Here is a 19,596-nt window from a genome sequence, read left to right as displayed (position 1 = left end):
GCGAAAGTATGCTCATTTTGATATACTCGCAAATAAATTAAATCATCTCAATTTAAGGATTTTTTTAGCAAAATGTTTAATGAAAAAGTTGCTTAAATATGTTAAGTGTGTAGACGATTTTCCGTCTCGACTGCTCATGGACACATTCAAATTACATAACAATATCACGTACCATTGGATAATATTTTTCTTCAATTACCTCGTCTCTGCAAAGTGTTGTGATTTCAGACCAGGAACCGACCCCAGCAAGACACCTAGTACAGTTTTCTCTCGGATCGTTATGGTCATAAATGTGTTTTAAAAGGTGCTCAGCTACTACGGTTATTGAAGTGACAAGGTACCAGCCCATTTCAAATAAGCCAGCATTACTGGTCAAGTAACAACTGATCTTATCAGAACCATCGGAATTCCATAAGAACTCACCATCCGAGCCAACACTGTACTTCCAGTGTGCAGATTGAATTGAGAATGACTTTGTCCTGCCATACCAGCTTCTTTTGTTCCCGTAGAAAGCAATCGAGACGAAGTGTGCTTGCCGGAGAGTTTCAAGAATTTCTTGATTTTATTTATGTTCCGAAGCTCTTCCTCGGTCTCAACTATTGATGGGGAAAATTTTTACAAAGAGCAAAACCAAAACAGCACACAAAGAATTTTCTACATCAGCTACTCAATGGCAGGTGGTTTGTTCGATTGGAAGAGAGCATTGAGTGCGGAAAAAACAACTTCCCTAGTTTCTTCAAATGCAGTCTCTGTTGATTTGAAAAAGAAAAGTTGCCCAGGTATACTCGGAGGAGTTTCAGCTGGAAGTATGTGCAGCACATCCCTTTCCTTTTTATTGCCTTGGTTAGCCGTACTCTTTTTTCCCCCCGATTGGATGATACTTTAGCGGAAAAGCATCTTGAGAAATACTTGAGTTCTTTCTATGCTGCAGGATGCGTCTTGTAAGCGGGAAAGTTTATTCCGCACTGCAATTGTCGTAATTTTTGTCTCATCATTCTTTCATTGGGAAACGAACATCGTGGAACATTGTGGTTGGATGAAGATTTTCAACCCTCCAACAAATCTGAAGGCTATTCTACTGGTCTTGCTCTTTCAGACATAGAAAAAGCATTCAACAGGCTTGACGGTAAAATTAAAAACTTTAACTTTACAGCACACATTGTTATAATAATTCAAAGTTATCTGTCAAATCGTACACTTCAGGTTAATTATCAGAATTCCAGGTCTGAAAGACTTACTGTAAGAGCGGGTGTTCCTCAAGGAAACATTTTTGGACCAATATTATACTTTTTTTTACATCTGACTTATCTGAGTTGCCTCAGAGATGTAAAAAATCTTTGTTTGTGGATGACGCAGGCCTGTTTGTCGAAGAACGAAGCCTGTAGTAGATTGAAAAAAAAGTTTTTATATTTTATCTTCACACTAGCAAGAATGGAAGATTTCATCTTATGCGTTCAAAACTCAACTTATATTATTCCCACATAAATCAAGACCTCCTTATTTCAATCCCACTAGTAGACATGTTGTTACGATGAGAGGGGATTGGTCAGATGAAGTATGTTGAATATCGTTATCCACTCATTAACAAAAAACAAAACTTTGTCTTAGGAACAAGCTTTTGATCTTCAAATTAAGTTTTAGGCCAGCCATGTTGTGTGCTTTACCAATATGGACAAGCTGTTGAAATACCAAGAAGAAAGCTCTACAGAGGATTCAAAATAAAATTTTGAAAATGATTCTGAGGCTTCCTGCCTGGTATAGTACCAATGAGTTACATAGAATATCCACTAGGTCTTCCATAAGATTCTCAAAACTGTTTATTCATTTATTTTTACTTCAAGCATTTCCATTTAATTCTCAGAAAAAATGAGTAATTTCATATGTTAGCCTAATGCATTACTTCCCGAGGAGAGACAAATAACTCGCAATAATCTATGCATACCATATTTTGGTATCATACCATAAATAGGTATTGTTCAGTTGTCAATTCCACAGTTTGGTATTATAATGGTATTGAAAAGAATGTTTAAACAATTCAAAATACTTCATTTTGGTATTCAATTGCTATTGAGGACTGCTGGAGGTATTGAACTATTTATGACAAATTTCACTTTTATATAAAAATTCATCATGTAATTTTTGGGTACCGTAAAACGGGGTATCTTTGATAATGCGTGTAACTTTGATAGTGCGTAACCCACCACATACTAAACGAAATATAATAATTTCTGTAAATCAGGTCAGCAAAACGAATGCAAAACTAAAGAATATTAGTATGACACTTCATGTAAGAGCGGTTTTCATTTGAATCAAGAACATTTGAGGCTTTTTATACAAATATTAAAAATTGACACAATTTTAGCATTTTCGAAACGCTTACAAACAATCTGTTTTACGATCACTATTTGATGTAGTTTTTAATATTTGACCACTTATATTTGACAGCCTAGTTATCATAAAACTTGAATACGGTCTCAAATCGTTTAGCGAAAAGCATTTTCACAAACTGGGACCATTTTTGTAATCTAAGTCAGAAATCTCCATATAACGTTAAACGCCTAAAGGTATGCAATGCCCTACAAATGTTCATTATTCATTCAATTTTGTTTGAATTATGCTCCATTATCAAAGTTACCCCAAAGCACAAACTAACTTTCGATTATCTGAAATATTATATATCCATTCAAAATTAATCCTTTGGCAATCTATCGACTGCAATCGACAGCTAAAATGCCAGTGCTTGTTTTAAAAATATAAAATATAATTCTTTGAATCAGCATGCATAAATAATCAAGTTTTCTTCGAAAAAACTATCAAAATAACCCCGCTTTACGGTATTATAATACCTGATCTAATTATTAGGTAGGTATTTGTAGAATATGCATGAGATATTATTTGAGGTATTTTACCTCTTATGCAGGGCTCATTCACACCTCATTCAGGTTGCAAGTATTGGAAATTATATGGTATGGAATACCTTATTTTGGTATTTAGTAGGACTTTTCTACTGCTCGGGTTGTAACCCTAGAAATTGCCAGAAGTGGAGGCTTAACCTTCTTAAAGTCCGCACCCCCGCCTTTAGGCGAGGTACACTTTGGAATTTGTTTATTTTTTGGTAGCTCAAAAATCAAAATGACATATTTTTGACTTAAACTTTGGCCTATTTTACGCAGTTAGGAAAGATTTTGGTGACTTTTGAAACATTTTTGCATTAAGAGAAAAGCTTGATTTTTATTAACCTGCTCAATTCTTGTTTGATGTGTAATCTAAAAATTAGTATATTTTATATATCATCCTATCACAGAAGTTGACACATCAACCTATCACAGAAGTTAAGCCTGGTGGTATTAATTTTGCTCCAAAACTGTGTTTTCGTCAGTTACACGGAAAATATAATATGTTTCAGAAAAATATTCCATAAAACATATTTTTGGAAGTAAAAAATCATATTTTTATTATTGTCAAAAACAGGTAACCAGAAGAGACTTCAAAAAAAAAAATTGAAAATGATATTGTGTTTTATGCTGCATCTTCCTCGCTCAAATTTTATTGCCTCCCTGCTCAGTATGTTGTCGCTCTCTCGCAAAGAGTCAAAGGCGCAGCTTGCTGCTCTAGAGTATATAACCGAACTCTTATGATGCTGAGGAGTATTATCAAGCCTACTTAGATATCTATTTCATAGTGGCAAGATAGAGAAGCAGCAAACATGAGGTATCGCACGGGAGAATTACGCATGGCATTTGGGCGTTTGGTGGAATGAACGTTTAGTCGAATTTGGCCTTCTTTAAATGGTGACTATCTTTTGAGTTCAATTGTTACAATAGTTATTAGTAACATGCTGATTATTAGGGCGGTTAAAATTTTAAAAAAGTTTGCGAATCTAATCTCGCATGCCTTCTTTACCATGATTAACATTAAAATAGTGTTCTTTGAAATTTTCAGCTGTGTAGATGGTGATTCAAAGATGGTCCAAAAATGATGTAGGTTAACATAAAAATTACTATAGAGATATATATTCCAACCACGTTATTACTAGAATGTGAATACAAACTTATCAGTACCTCATTCTCCAAACCATAATAAAGGATTTTTCCGAAGCGAGCAATTCAATCCGATGTCTAGGAGAAGAGATATTCATGATTTTGTTTGCTATTATTTAGCTTCATGTGAGATTATAGCCCTGCAAACATCAACAAAAATCCCAAACAAAATTACTTCAAAAAGAATTCGTTTCTTCAGTAATACCTTTCATCAAGGTTTTAAGAGTTTTCACTATGATATGATAAATTTTTACTAACATTACAGTACTGACGTATTCGAAATATTTTTAAAAATTTCTCCATTGTAATTCCCATATAAACTACTTTGTCTTTGAGTCACCTTTTAATCACCACCTGCCAAGAAGAAGAAGAAGATATCAATAAAAATAACATTACTACTGAAACTTTGATCAGCATTGATCAGTATTGATCCAGCATTTTCAATGCTTCCGATCTACCCTTAGCTGATTTTTTTTCAAATAGGCAATTTATTTATATTTCATTAGTGATTATAGGAATGTTTAGTTTTTATTACTAACATGCTCTATGTATTTGAGGTTTTCAACTAAATCACCAATTTAGGAACGTTTCGGAAAAAAATACATTCGGTTTCTGTTCACGCAAAACGCGAACGGTGTGCAACATTTCAACCCTGATCAGTTCAGTCGTCGTTTTCACCCTGTTGTTGATCCTGTCTATGTAATCCATTCCCCCCTATTCCCAATTATGTCAGTTGACACTCAGCATTCGTGCGCGATAGTTGTGTAAAATATTCGTCTGCTGAGAGAAACGTTTTTCACCATTACTAGCGGACTTGGTCCGGCCGGTTTTTTTTTCTAATCCCTGAAATATCAAAGCTAGACAAGACACGATGCCAGATTATCGGAAAAATTCGATGATCATCGATTTCAGTGTGGTTCCAACTAGACCAGCTATTTCTGAAATTCACAAGTTCGTCTTCGAGTCCCTCAAAATAACAATGGCCTCCATCAAAAGCATCCAACTGAGCACAACGAAGTCGTATGTGTATCTCGAAATGGAGTCATCGGCTCTGGCAGAGCAACTAGTCGCCGAGAACAACCGAAAATTTTCCATCAAAATCGATGGTGGCGAGTACGCGATCCCTATGTTTATCGCAGATGGTGCAGTGAAAGTCAAAGTTTGCGACCTTCCACCTCACATGCCGAACTCCATCATTGCTAAACATCTAGCTGCTTACGGTGAAGTCATGTCCATCAAAGACGATGTGTGGCGCGAATATTTTCCAGGCCTGCCAAATGGAAATCGCACCGTCCGAATGCGAATACAGAAAGCAATACCATCATATCTGTCCATCGAAACCGAGACGGCGTATATCCGCTACAAGAACCAGGTACCCACCTGCAGGTATTGTTCTCGCAACCTTCACGTTGGCACGAAATGCTCGGACGTAAGAAAGGCTCTCTCCAAGAGCGTCAATGAGAGATTGTCTCTGGCCAGTATTGTTCAGGGAGTGAATCCAATATTGCCCGAATCCACACAAACAGCAAACACTACATCACCTGAAAACACATCATCTGTGTCCGGAGGCAATAATTCTCAACGTTTGTCTTCGATGGATCCTCCGTTGACTACAGATGCAATGACCGTTGAAACTGAAATCGCAAATCTTGTAAATGCTGATCCACAATCGTCGAAAGCAGTTGTGCAGTCCTTCGACATCTCGGACAGCGAGATGGAAAACAGCAATCGACGAAAGCAGCGTGAGCTGCGCGGTGCCACAAATTCAACTGAGAGAAGTACTGCCAGTACTGTTGGTAGTATGGACACTCACGACACTATGGGTGACCAACAGGAAAATTGGCGAGAAATAAGATCGAAACGAGTGGGTTCTCCGAGATTAGCAGAAACATCGAAAATTGAAGCCAAACGACAATCTCGTTCCAGACACCGATACAAGTAAAGCTTAACGTTTTCATAGGTACGAGCATGTATATGTTCAGCCGAAGCACTCACAGATTCTACCAATCTAAGGTGTTATTTCTCCATTCTTCTGTATGCCACCGAGTACTGATGCCATCCCGTTCTTCGTGCTGTAAACCGCGTCAATCAAGCTTTCCATTCATCCGTTTCTTCTATGGATTTAAGGAGTTATAAGATAGCAACCATCAATATAAATGCTATAACTAATGCTACGAAGACCGAAGCCCTACAACTATTCATCCGTACTGCAGAGCTTGACGTGATATTTCTTCAGGAAGTTGCCAATGCGAGTCTACAACTCTACGGTTTCCAGCTTTTCTTCAATATCGATGAGAGGAAAAGAGGTACAGCAATAGCAGTCAGAAGAGGGTTTCGATGCCACGATGTTCAACGAAGCCTAGATGCACGAGTAATTTCAGTTAGAATTGGCCAAGTAACGTTCGTCAACATATACGCTCCCTCTGGTACAAACCAACGTAGAAACCGTGAGTTGTTCTTCAACAGTACCGTTGCGCACTATATCTACAATTCGACGGACGCAGTTGTAGTTGGAGGCGATCTAAATTCCGTGATTAATAGAAAGGATGCTATAGGATCCAACTCACACAGTCCAATGTTCCAACGACTGATACAAGCCGGTAATCTGATCGATAGTTGGGAGATACTGAATGGATCAAACGTAGAGTATTCACTCGTAAGGCATGATTCATCATCAAGAATAGATAGAATATACGTAGGTAAGGATATGCGCACTTGGCTACGTACCAGTCAGTTTGTACCCCTTTCTTTTACTGACCACAAAGCTTTTGTTATACGCATGGTATTACCTGATATGGGAGTAAACACAGGTCGTGGAATTTGGCGTTTTAAACCACAGATTCTCGATGACCCAGCGGTTATGCAAGAATTTTCCATGAAATGGTCGTATTGGACGAGAGCAAGAAGAAATTATCCTACATGGATGAATTGGTGGGTCTCTTACGCCAAACCCAAACTCGTCTCCTTCTTCAAATGGAAAACTTCGCTCTTCAACAAGGATTTTCGTGACACCATGGAGCTCTACTATACCCTTTTGAAATCTGCATATGATGACCTATTTGGCAATCCCGAGCAGTTACAAACTGTAAACAAAATCAAGGCTCAAATGCTGCTCCATCAACGAAAATTCTCGGCGAATCAACACTCCCAAAACGAATGTTTCATTGGTGGCGAAAACACTACGATATATCATGTTGGTCAATCGAAAAAGCGGAAATCTGAAACGTGGTTGAAAGAACTGGAAGACAACGGCCGGACTATAGTTGCATATGCGGATATTAAGGAACACGTGACCAAATATTTCGAAGAGTTGTACACGGACGCAGAACTAATCGGTAGCCAACAACTAGATTTTCATCCAATACGGAAAATACCGGACAACAACATTTGGAACAGTAAGCTGACGGACAGAGCAACTGTCGAAGAAGTACGGGAAGCCATAAAAAATAGCGCATCGAAGAAGTCACCTGGCATCGACGGACTCCCCAAAGAGTTTTATTCGAAAACCTGGCACATCATCTCCTCAGAAATCACGGCAGTGATAAATGATGCGATAAGTGGAACGATACCAAAGCAATTCATGGACGGTGTAATAGTTCTCGTTAGAAAAAAACAAAGCCGACCAACCGTGAATGGATTTCGACCAATTTCGCTGTTGAATGTCGATTATAAAATTGTAGCTAGAATTCTCAAGCAACGAATGGTAAATATCCTTCCTCTCGTGCTATCCAGCAATCAAAAATGCTCGAACGGCAAGAAAAACATCTTCGGTGCAACGGCTAGAATAATCGACAAACTCTGTGAACTAGAAGAAACCCGTGGTAGTTCATTATTGGTTTCTTTCGATATGGACCACGCCTTTGACAGAGTGGATCAAAACTTTTTGAAGCGAACCATGACAGAGATGCAATTTAATCCAAATTTCACACAGCTTATTGGCAACATCATGGCCAATAGTTTCTCAAAGGTACTTATCAACGGTTCCTTATCCCGGGAAATACAGATTCGGCGTTCAGTTAGACAAGGTGATCCTCTGTCAATGTTTTTATTTGTGATCTACCTCCAGCCGCTTCTGGACAAAATCACCCAATTATTTCCCAACGCAATCATGAATGCATACGCCGACGATGTATCAATGTTTGTGCAAAATGAGAGAGATTTGATTGCTATCATGGATATTTTTTCTGACTTTGCAAATGAAGCTGGAGCGATTTTGAACACTGCGAAAACCGTTGCACTTATGATAGGCAATGTCAACCTTACAACAGACAGTGATTGGTTGACGATTGAAAACGAGATTAAGATCCTAGGAATACAGTTTTCGAGCAACTTTACTAGGACAGTTGAGCTAAATTGGAGCTCCGTACTACTCAAGTTTCAACGAGCACTGTGGATGAATAACGTGCGAAATTTGAATCTGATTCAAAAAGTCATACTGCTAAACACATACATCTGCTCCAAAATGTGGTACATGGCTTCAGTTCTTCCACTGCCAAACAAATTTGCTGGGAAATTCATATCAAGAATCGGATCTTTTCTATGGTATGGTCAAAATTCAGCAAGAATTCCTTTCGAAACATTAACGCTTCCGAAAAACAGAGGAGGGCTAAATCTGCACTCACCGGCGATTAAATCCAAAGCATTGCTTGTCAATCGCATGATAAGTCTGGCAGAACACCTTCCATTCTTCAATCGGTTCTATGCATTAAACGCCAATCCTCCTTTCGTGAATGGGGTTTCTAGAAAGTTTGTGCATATAAGGATCACCATACAGGAATCCGCATTCTTGCCTGAAGCAATGATGGAGTCCCTTTCCTCAGCATCGTTACATGAGTGCTTTGTGCAGAGACTGAAAGATGCGAAAATGATCAGAAATCATCCTCAACGAGATTGGAAATCTATTCTGCAAAATTTGCATTCTAAAATCATCAACTCTGATCGACGTTCGATATGGTATCGGATAATGCATGGAAAAATTATCACCAATAGTTTGCTCTTCAACCAACAACAGCGACCGGACCCATACTGTGAACAGTGCATCCAGGAAATAGATGATATTGAGCACAGGATCTTCAAATGTATATCTATAAGGGAAATATGGCACTATCAACGACAGCTACTCATTAGAGAAAACAGGAGATTTCGAGATTTTCAACTAAATGATTGGCTTTACCCATCACTAAAGCAGTTTTCGAGACACCAAAAACTTAGTTGTATTAAAATAATAGCTACTTTCCTTTCTTTTGTAATTCGAACGCCTAAAGAGGAACACAGTATTGCAAACTTTAAATTTTATAAAATGTACAACTAATTTAGAATTTTTTGACAATAAAACAAGGACATCGTAACCATCTTAAAAAAAAAAACACTAACAATTGAAATGTATATAAAATGTGTACTTAGAGGACGTTCCAGGAGAAATAATTAAAAAAAATTGTAAAAATTATGTAAAGCAAACATATAACTAACCTCGAGTCGCCGCGAGTATTTCGGCTACCACCACTAACAAACACCCTTTCCTACCTGAACCACACACACACACTACTTCACGCAACCCTACCGACCAGCTTGAGCTCTCCATCATCACACCACCCGGACCACCGATTGCAGCATCCAGTATGTAGTACATAAGACAGTGGAAATTTCCCACCGCAGCCATTTCACTGTGCATGCAATGAATCCTTCTACCTGTAGCCTACTTAAGGAGCTTGCGTGCACAGAATTCATTCAGTATTCAGCCGTTGTATGGCACGCGAATAAACCGTCGTAGTTCGAAAACTGATAACAAAAGCGTGATCCCTCACCGAAAGCAGCCCAACCTAGTAGTCCTTTTCAGGACTGTTGTTAAGAAATCATATTCACAGTCTGAGCTATCGACACCCCAGGCATTCCTTCAGGAGAAGGAATTGGCCGATCATCTCTGGCATTCCGAAGAGGAATTGGCCGCCGAAGCAGGGATCCTCCATTCCGGAAGGATTGCCCTCGTCAACTACTGTCCGTGATCGGACAGTTTCTATCTAAGACACGAACATATTTAAACTAGATTTTCATCTGGACATTAGTAAATCAATAAAAAAGCATGTTGTCTATTAAAAATATTTAGAAGGAAGACTTGAGAATAAAATATGTAGTTCAATATATAATAGATTCTAAGGATCATTGGACTGACTGTAGCTAATATCACTAAGTATAATTAAATAACGCTTAAACTAGTAGACATATGGCATGATGACATTTGGCCAAATAAGGCATCTTCGCGTAATAAAGAGAAACAATGTGAAAGAACAGCCTATTATTAAGAGATAGGAAAATTCATATTGAAACATAATTAGCTAAGTGCCACTAAATATAGGAGCAGTATAAATATAAAGAACAGCCTATTATTCCAAGAAGGCAAAACTAAGCCAAATGTCCATAAGCCAAATATCTATACTCCAAAGATACCGCTTCCAATTAAACTGCCTATCATGTGGTTAGAACACACGCCTCTCACGCCGAGGACCTGAAATCGAATCCCATCCCCGAGATAGTCCCTAAAATTTCAGTGACGGCTTCCTTCGGAAGGGAAGTAAAGCCGTTGGTCCCGAGATGAACTAGCCCAGGGCTAAAAATCTCGTTAATAAAGATAGAAAAAAAAGCATTCGAATTCAGGGTGATTGCATTCGGGGAAATGGTATTCGGGGTAATGGAGTAGAATCTCTCATTTGGTCCACGTTTTTGTGAAAAACGATCGCTACACTAGGAAAAAATGTGTTTGAAATAAGAAATTATTCTTGACGTTCATTTTAAGTAACAGAAACACAAAATTTTTCACTGTTATTTGTTCATATATTTATATTAGGGCCTCAAAGATAGATCAAGTTGGTTCGAGTTTTAGACCAGCCAAAAAGTTCAAATAATGCGTTATCTGGAAGCTACTTTTGACATCTGGAATTTTGTTATTAGTTTTTTATAAAGAAAACATTATTTTCAACTTCGTTCGTACTCAAATTCCAGACACTCAATATGGTAAGTGAAACATTTCATACGAAATGTTTCAATTTTTGCCGTTCAAGAGTTCCCATTTTGGAGGCTCGTTTTAATAAGTATTTTTCCTAGATATCCGTCAGAATTTACAATGTTCATCTGCCTTATACATCGTTTTTGTGGTATGGTGATTACAACAAATTATTTGACTTTTTTATTTGTGGTTTTCATTGGCTATCCGGAATACAAATCAACGTATTCGGAATATAAGGCAAAAGTGAGTAAGTGTTCTGAATAGAACGCATGGCAAGCCCACAGTTATAAATGAAGTTCAATTTAATTAAAAAAAATGCTGCTATACGGGTAATGAACGATCCGATGCACGGAATCGACGATATTGACGCGTCTTTTGTGTGCTTCGTGGAAAAAATACAACTTCATGAAGCGAAGTGTAAAAAAGTCAAGCTGATTCGAATAAATATCATTTTTTGTTTCCGATCATCATAAAGCGGTTGAGTATCAGCAAGTTATAGGAAACTGTCAATTTTGCGGCAAGCGCTTTGCCAATCTTTGTTGTGTTGCCAAGGTGAGGATAAAAACAAAGAAAAATCAATGAAGATTCTATCCAGCAAGTGTCAGTATAGGCGACGGTAGATTGAGTATTTTCGTCCCTGTTTCAGACTCTTCAGTCGTGAAAAATCCCCCATGCCAAAGTGAATCATGGAAGTGCCCAAGTGGTTCTGCACCATATTGAGTGACCCGCCCAAACAAGACAGGCCACGCAGAGTTGTGATTCGCTCATTTTTCGTCGTCACTCTGGTAAGTATTTTTCGCTCTCTCACAAAAAGGCGAACACAATACGCTGCTATAGATCATGTTGACGAAGTCTGTTGATGTTGAGAAATATTATCAAGCCTGATGGGAAGATGCTCAAATGCCTTATGTACCTACAGGGTAGGATGCAGACTGGGGATGCAATTGCAGAGGGATTACCCTGCTGAATTCGGCATACAAAATATCGTCACGCAACCTGTTCGCCAGTCAGAGATCGCTTGAGGAGTCTTCCGTCAGCGAATACCAGACATTTTAATAAAAGGGCCGCTCAACAATGGACCCGATGTCCACCTTTCGAATGATCATATGAATTCATGGAGTATAACTTTCAGACTTATCATCTGTTTATTGATTTCAAGGCAGCGTACGATTCAGTGAAGATGTGAATGTGTTAACTTTGTTTGTGACGAATCAAGAAGATGAACTTTATAATTTATTGTTTAACAATGCTCTCGCATATGCTCCTTGGCTTTGCGTTTATCGACCTTGTTGGAATCGATCGCAGGTCAGTGGAGGAAGCCTTCCTGCCTTTGAAGATAGAGACAGCGAGGATAGGCCTGAACATAAAGTCTACCAAAACGAAGTACATGGTAGTAAGTAGAAATAGAAGTTGGGCTTGGTGGTGTAGGTTCAGGGATAGTGTTTGAGGGGGATGTGTTAGAAGTTCTAACTTAGAAGTTGTTGAAGAATGTGTTTACCTTAGAACACTTGTGACCAGCGAAGTGAAAAGACGTGTTGCGGCTGCGAATAGGGCCTTTTATGGACTACGTAGCCAATTCAAGTTCCGTATCTTGCAAACGAAAACAAAATTCAACCTGTATAAAGGGTGTATGGAATCAAATTGCGACACACACAAACATTTGGCAAAATTCGAACGTTCAACCAATCATCTTCAATCTTTCAGGTAAAAAAGCATAAACATGTTTTCTCATATTTGTTTGATTCAATTACAATTCCATATCTAAATGCACGAACTTTTCTCTTCACACTTCTCATAAGGTCCTGTACAACACTTAAAACCATTTTTTTTTGTGGACAGTCCATTTATTCTTCATATCTTCCCCCGATTTCACTTCCTTAGGATGCTTCCGAAGTGCTTGCTTCATAATGGCCCAGTTCTTTTCAATTGGTCGCAGTTCCGTTGCGTTCGGGGGGTTGAGATGCTTCTGCACAACATTTACCTCCTTAGCCTTGTGCCACTCGAAAACTGCTTTCGACTATTGGCACGAGGCCAAATTCGGCCAGAAGATCTTAGGACCATCGTGGGACCTTAGAAGAGGAAGTCGACGCTTTTGGAGGCTCCTGCCCATTGACCGTTTGGTGCTCCTGCCCATTGACCGTTTCTGTTGTCACGAATAGAGTGCTCCACGCGAGCAAATTGCTTGCCTAATCATATATTTTTTGGCAAACTTTGATCTCTTCTGCTTTCTAACGGTCCGCATCCATAACGAGGCAATGTGGTTTCGTCAACATCTGGGTGTAGAGCGTTCGTGCACGTGTTTTACCTACATTACTCTCCCGTTCTTCGCGATTAGGTGCCTTTTGGACTTTGTTCACGTTTTTTTCACATCTTGCACGAAAGTTTTAGATAGATTCAGTTTCCTCGCCACATCTCGAGCTGAATTAATGGAACTCCTCTTGTAAGCTTGAAGTATCCGTTAAAAATATACTGAGACCAATTTTTACAATTTTTTTTTCTTTCCGATCGATGGTATGGTACCGATTTAAAATACGAGACACCGTAAAATGTACCATTCTTAGTTAAACTGGTAGCACGATGAGAAAGATCCGGATTTTCGTTGTTTGTTTTTTTTTTTTGTTCTTCCGACTCCATCTTAATAACGGTTGCACATCTGCTAGTGAAACTGACACAGCGTAAAAAAATACACATTGAACAAATTACACCCAAAATTTCAATAGAAAATACCCAACGGGTAAAAAGTTACTGCAATTTGAAAGTGGGGCAATTTGATTCCGTACACCCTTTAAAACATTGATTATTCCTCTACAGGTACGAAGGTACGTGTACGTTGAAAGAGGCATACCATAAAATCTTTGAATTTTTTTGAGCGTAAACTGCTGCGGACAGTACTCGGTGGGAAACTCGAAAATTAGGTGTGACGCAGACGCATGAATCACGAGTTGTTTCAAGTATATGAAAATGCGAATATTATTAAGTGTGTGAAATACGGCAGACTTCAGAGGGCTGATCACTAAATGCGAATGTCGGAAGAAAGAATTGCGAAAATAATATTTTGCATGGAATCACGTAGAGGCCTTCAATTTCGTGAAAGGCTACGACAGCAAGTCCTCCACGATTCTAATATTGCCTTCTAATCCGTAAATATCCTCAGTTCACAGTGACGAAGCTTTCCATCCACCCCGCGAATAAATCACAGGCCAAATTGTACTCTGTACACGAGCGCAAACCCGGTTGGGGGTAGCCCTCGAGAATACAGAACAAACAGCAAGCTCATTTAATGCAATCTGAGTCAAAAAGAGCGAAGCCGTCAGGAAAACACACGATATGAAAAATGCACACTGCTTAGTCATGTTGTGAGTGTTGGTTTATATGAGCCCTCTTCCGAGCAGACATGGGGGGAAAAAAAGCTATAAACTCGATCCCAGTACAGTAGATTATGCACACTGGGTGCAATGGATTACTTATTTCGAGTAGGGCGGGGGTGAAGTTAGTGCAATGAAATCTAACTTGCTGCTGCAGTAGAACTGAGAAAAACGAGAGGTGAATAAATCAGAAGCTGGCAGAAGACCGAAGCGAGTGGTACCACTTGAACGAAAGCTGATTGAAAATTGAGAATGTGACAGACTGACAGAAACTGAAACCGATTTTTTTTTTCTAGTGAAATGGCATGTGGGTGGACGTAGTGCTAACGTATGTGTGCAAAGCTGGAAAATCGGTTTACTATTCTGAGAGAAAAATGTCTAATACAGCACTCTTATCTGGTCGATTGGAAAGCTGTAGCAAAGGACTGTGTTGGAAATAATATTGAATCGTCCCAATATACTTGGGACAATCTTATAAACAATTTCCACTTCCAAACAAAATCCATACACTCACATTGTATGCCAATTTTCATGATATAAAATAACTATGCTCGTATATCACCTCCACTTTTGTACGTACATTTTTTTTGACGACATCTTATACGCAATTTTTGCACATATGACACTAACAATTATTTCGTTATACGGTTTCTTGATCAAAACAATTTTACAGGAATCATTTGAAATGTATCAACAAAATAATATTTTCCCAAGTAATTTTAAATAAAATTTATATGGTAGAAACATGTATTAAATTAAAAAAAATCAGAATATCCTTCTCAAACAAAATTAAACAAATGAAAGCGTGACAATTTTGCATAATGAGCAGTTCTGTTAAATGTCAAAATTTTGGAAAAAATTAAAATGCTTATAACTCCCTTGCATGCGAAATATCGCATCAGCAAATATTGGCAACCGATAGTTATTCGGAAAAGGTCATCGGGAAAAACATTTTCCGATTACTTTTTTCACTAGGAGCGATGATATTAGCAATATTCAAATGTCAAAATCACGTGAAATTCATGACATTTAACAGCCCTGGTTGGTAACATTACTTTTTTTATCGAATTTTAAAGTAACCTCGATAATTTTAAATTTAACATAAACACATTAATAATGTGTTTATGTTAAATTTTAAAATTATCGAGGTTACTTTGAAATTCGATAAAAAAGTAATGTTACCAACTTATTTTCGACACAGACCTCCCTACACATAAGGTGCCGAGTTTGAAACAGAAAACAGCAATCCAGAGACTGACGTTAGTGGATAAATTGGTATTTCATTTTACATTAAGTGGATTGATTTCTCCAATCAGTCGGAAAGTGAAGTGGCACGTGAAATATCTAAGGATTTTGGCAACCATCACTTGACACGCTGCCGGGATGGTTCGAAGGATCCAGCTAACCGTGAGGTGGAATTTTGGGGGAGCTGGAATCTAAAATGCATTATACGAATTCAGAGAGCAGATAAAGAGGTACATGACGATAAATGCTTCATTTCTAGAAAATTGAATGACAAAAGCTGATCGAGCGCTGTTCTAAAGACAGATAGAGGAAATTGCATCCATATGTGTTGTCATCTATTTTTGTTCGTTTTATTTATTTCTAGGGGATCAACTACAGAGGTTTTATTTTTGCAATCAATGTTTGCCAAACACTCCCGAAAACTGAACACAAGCTTGAATTATTGAGGAGGTATAGGCTTAGTATTGAAAGCAACATCTTTTGGAACCTCAACTCTTTTCTGAGGAAAAAAATAAGGGACACATTATAACACAGAAATAGAACGAATACCATGTCATCTTCTCGAGAAAATCCTATCGCATTTGGGGAACAACTTTTGTCATTAACAGTTTCTTTTGTGTCCATATTGTTCGTCGTCCTTGTCGGCCCGCCCAAAAGGATTTAATATGGAGCACCAACACACTGTTGCGATCCGGCTTGATGGCGAACGCAAACTATTGTTTCAAGTTTTTTTTTTTATTTCCCACCAAAGTGCAGTTTTGTCTTGTTCGTGCTCTGTGTTTTTTTTCTTTCTTTGGCGTCAGATCATTCAACAACGAGCATACTTTTTCGTTTGCTCTTGAGTAGGGTGGAAGGGAAAATTACGCAACAAAAACAATTTCAACCTAAATATACATCGTATTTATAGTTTTTTGGCTACAATTATTGATAATTTTATTCGACATTTGTTCCAATGTTTCAATATTGGATATTCTATGTAATTAATGGGCACTACTCCAGGGAGGGAGCTGCAGAAACGTTTTCAAAATATTATCTTGAATCCTCTGCAGAACTTTCTTACTGGTATGACAACAACTAGCCCATATATTTTTTATAATTTCTTTATTAGTATCATTCCAAATATTACATTCATTTCTTATATCTAGGTGTTCTGGGTAAAACAAATCTAAGATTTTATTCACATTTTGTTAACAACATATTACATTTCATTTGCCGTAGCAGTTCAGATTTTTTACAGGTGAGTTGATTTCACCTGCTTATAAGAGAAAAAAAAACGCTTTGAATATACTTAACCTAACTTAACCTAAACATTAATCGTGACAATAGAAGATTGTAACGATTTTTGCCTGAAATTATTGATGATTTTATTTGACATTTCTTCCAATGTTCCAACATTGGATGTTCTATGTAACTCATTGGTACTATATCAGGGAGGGAGCTTCAGAATCATTTTCAAAATTTTATTTTGAAATCTCTGCAGAGCTTTCTTTCTGGTATCACAACAGCTAGCCCATATTGGTACGGCATACAACATGGCTGGCCTGAATTTTTTTTTGAATATCAAAAGATTGTTCGTAAGACAATGTTTTGATTTTCTATTAGTAAGGGGATAAAGACATTTTACATATTTGTTTCATTTGGCTTGATTCCCCTCAATGTGATTTTTGAAAGTTAAATTCTTATCTAGCATGAGCCCTAGATACTTAACTTCATCAGACCAATTTATTGGAACCCCTCTCATTGGGACAACATGTCTACTTGAAGGTTTCAAATAAGAAGCTTTTGGTTTATGTGGGTCCTAAAATGCTGATTTGAGGAACACCAGCTCTTACAGGAAGTCTTTCAAATCTGAAATTCTGATAATTTACCTAAAGTGTACGATTTGACAGATATCTTTGAATTATTCTAACAATGTTTGTTGGAAAATTAAAGTTTTTTAATTTTACGATCTAACCTTCATGCCAAACACTGTCGAATGCTTTTTCTATGTCTAGAAGAGTAAAACCAGTAGAATAATCTTCAGGTTTGTTGGAACGGATCAAATTTGTTACACGTAAAAGTTGATTGATTTGACTTTATTAACGAGATTTTTAGCCCTGGGCTAGTTCATCTCGGGACCAACGGCTTTACTTCCCTTCCGAAGGAAGTCGTCACTATAACTTTTTACGTCATAAGTGACTATGTCGGGGATGCGATTCGATCCCAGGTCCTCGGCGTGAGAGGCGAGTGTTCTAACCCCTACACCAGGTCCGTTCCCACGTAAAAGTTGATGAGTGGTCGAATGTCCATGGCGGAATCCGAACTGTTTATTGGCAAAAAATTGAATTTTCGTTGATGTGGACCATCATTCTGTTCAAAATGACCTTTTCAAAATGTTTACTGATGGAGGAAAGCAAACTAATTGGACGATAGCTAGAAGCTTCTGCAGGATTTTAAAATTGGAACAACTTTAGCATTTTTCCATTTGTCAGGAAAATATGCTAATTGAAAACATTTGTAATATATCAAATAAGAATGATAAGCTACTTTCTGGATGTTTCTTGATGAAGATGTAGAATATTCCATCATCGCCAGGAGCTTTCATATTTTTGATTTTTTTATAATAGTTCTCACTTCTTCCAATTCAGGATCACATGCATTTTCGAAAACGTTCACTTGATTGAGAATATTTTCGAAATCCTGAGTAACTTGATTTTCAATTGGACTAGTAAGTCCTAAATTAAAATTTACGCGCTTTCAAACTGCATGGCAAGTTTTTGAGCTTTTTCGCAATTAGTTAGCAATAATTTGTTTTCCTCTTTCAATTCCGATATTGGTTTCTGATGTATTTCCAAAATGTTTGATAATTTCCAAAAGCGCCAGGGTCCAATTGAGAAATCTTTTTTTCAAAAAATTTGTTTCTTAATTGTGCAAAACGTTTCTTGATTTCTTTTTTTCTTTCGCGAGTCCGTTGAAATTGCCTTCTCCTCACAGTTTTAAGACGGATCAAGAGTTTAAGATCATCGTCTATAATCACGGATTCAAATTTTACTTCACATTTTGAAATTGAAATGCTCCTGGCTTCAACAATGGAATTTGTGAAAGTTTCAAGAGCATTGTCAATATCAAGTTTTATTTGTAAAGATATGTTAACATCAAGATTAGAGTCAATATACGTTTCATATACATTGTAGTCGGTTCGAAAATAATTGAAAGCTGATAGGATTGAGAATCGCTCAATGGAATTTGAAATGTGATAGGGACATGATCAGAATCAAAATCAGCATGAGTAACTCATTGACTACAAAGATGACTAGAGTCGGTTAAGACCAAATCAATAATAAAATTCTGCCGTTGGAATTACTTTGTGAATTATTCCATGACCGATGTTTGGCATTAAAGTCACAAATGACAAAAAATGTTAACTTATTGGGCGTCAATTTTCGCAAATCAGTTTGGAGCAAATTTACTTGCTGTCCAGAGCATTGAAACGGCAAATAGGCAGCTATGAGAGTATATTTATCAAGTTGCGCTTCAACAGAAACACATAGAGTTTCAAAAACTTTAGTTTCAAATGACGAAAACAGTTGATGTTTTATACGCCTATGAATGATGAATGCAACTCCTCCACATGCCCCATCAAGTCGATCATTACGATAAACAAAAAAGTTAGGCTATTTTTGTAGTTTGGATCCAGATTTTAAATAAGTTACAGTAATAACTGCTATATGCAAGTTATTAGCTGTAAGAAAATTAAACAGCTCGTCCTCTTTACCATTAAAAGAACGAACATTCCAATTTAAAATATTAAGATTATTATTTATTGGATCCATTAGGATTACGTTTTTCCAATAATAATTTGATTAGTAAATTTTACACCAAATTGGACTGCTTCAGTCATAGTGGTGGTTTTGAACATTGCATCAATCATTTGATTCAATTTTTCAGTTAGAAAATAAAAATCAGA

At 37.5% G+C, this 19,596-nt stretch overlaps 1 protein-coding gene across 3 annotated transcripts in view; it reads right to left on the bottom strand.

The window, feature by feature from the left end:
* Nucleotides 1–19,596, bottom strand: part of LOC5569062 (neural-cadherin) — a 693,697-nt gene that overhangs the window by 120,165 nt on the left and 553,936 nt on the right. The gene's annotated exons all lie outside the window — the stretch shown is intronic.

This window comes from Aedes aegypti, chromosome 2 (genome assembly GCF_002204515.2).
Source record: "Aedes aegypti strain LVP_AGWG chromosome 2, AaegL5.0 Primary Assembly, whole genome shotgun sequence".
Classification (NCBI taxonomy): Eukaryota; Metazoa; Arthropoda; class Insecta; order Diptera; family Culicidae; genus Aedes; species Aedes aegypti.
The sequence above is the reverse complement of the archived record's forward strand: the minus strand, read 5'-3'. Positions and strand labels throughout refer to the sequence as shown.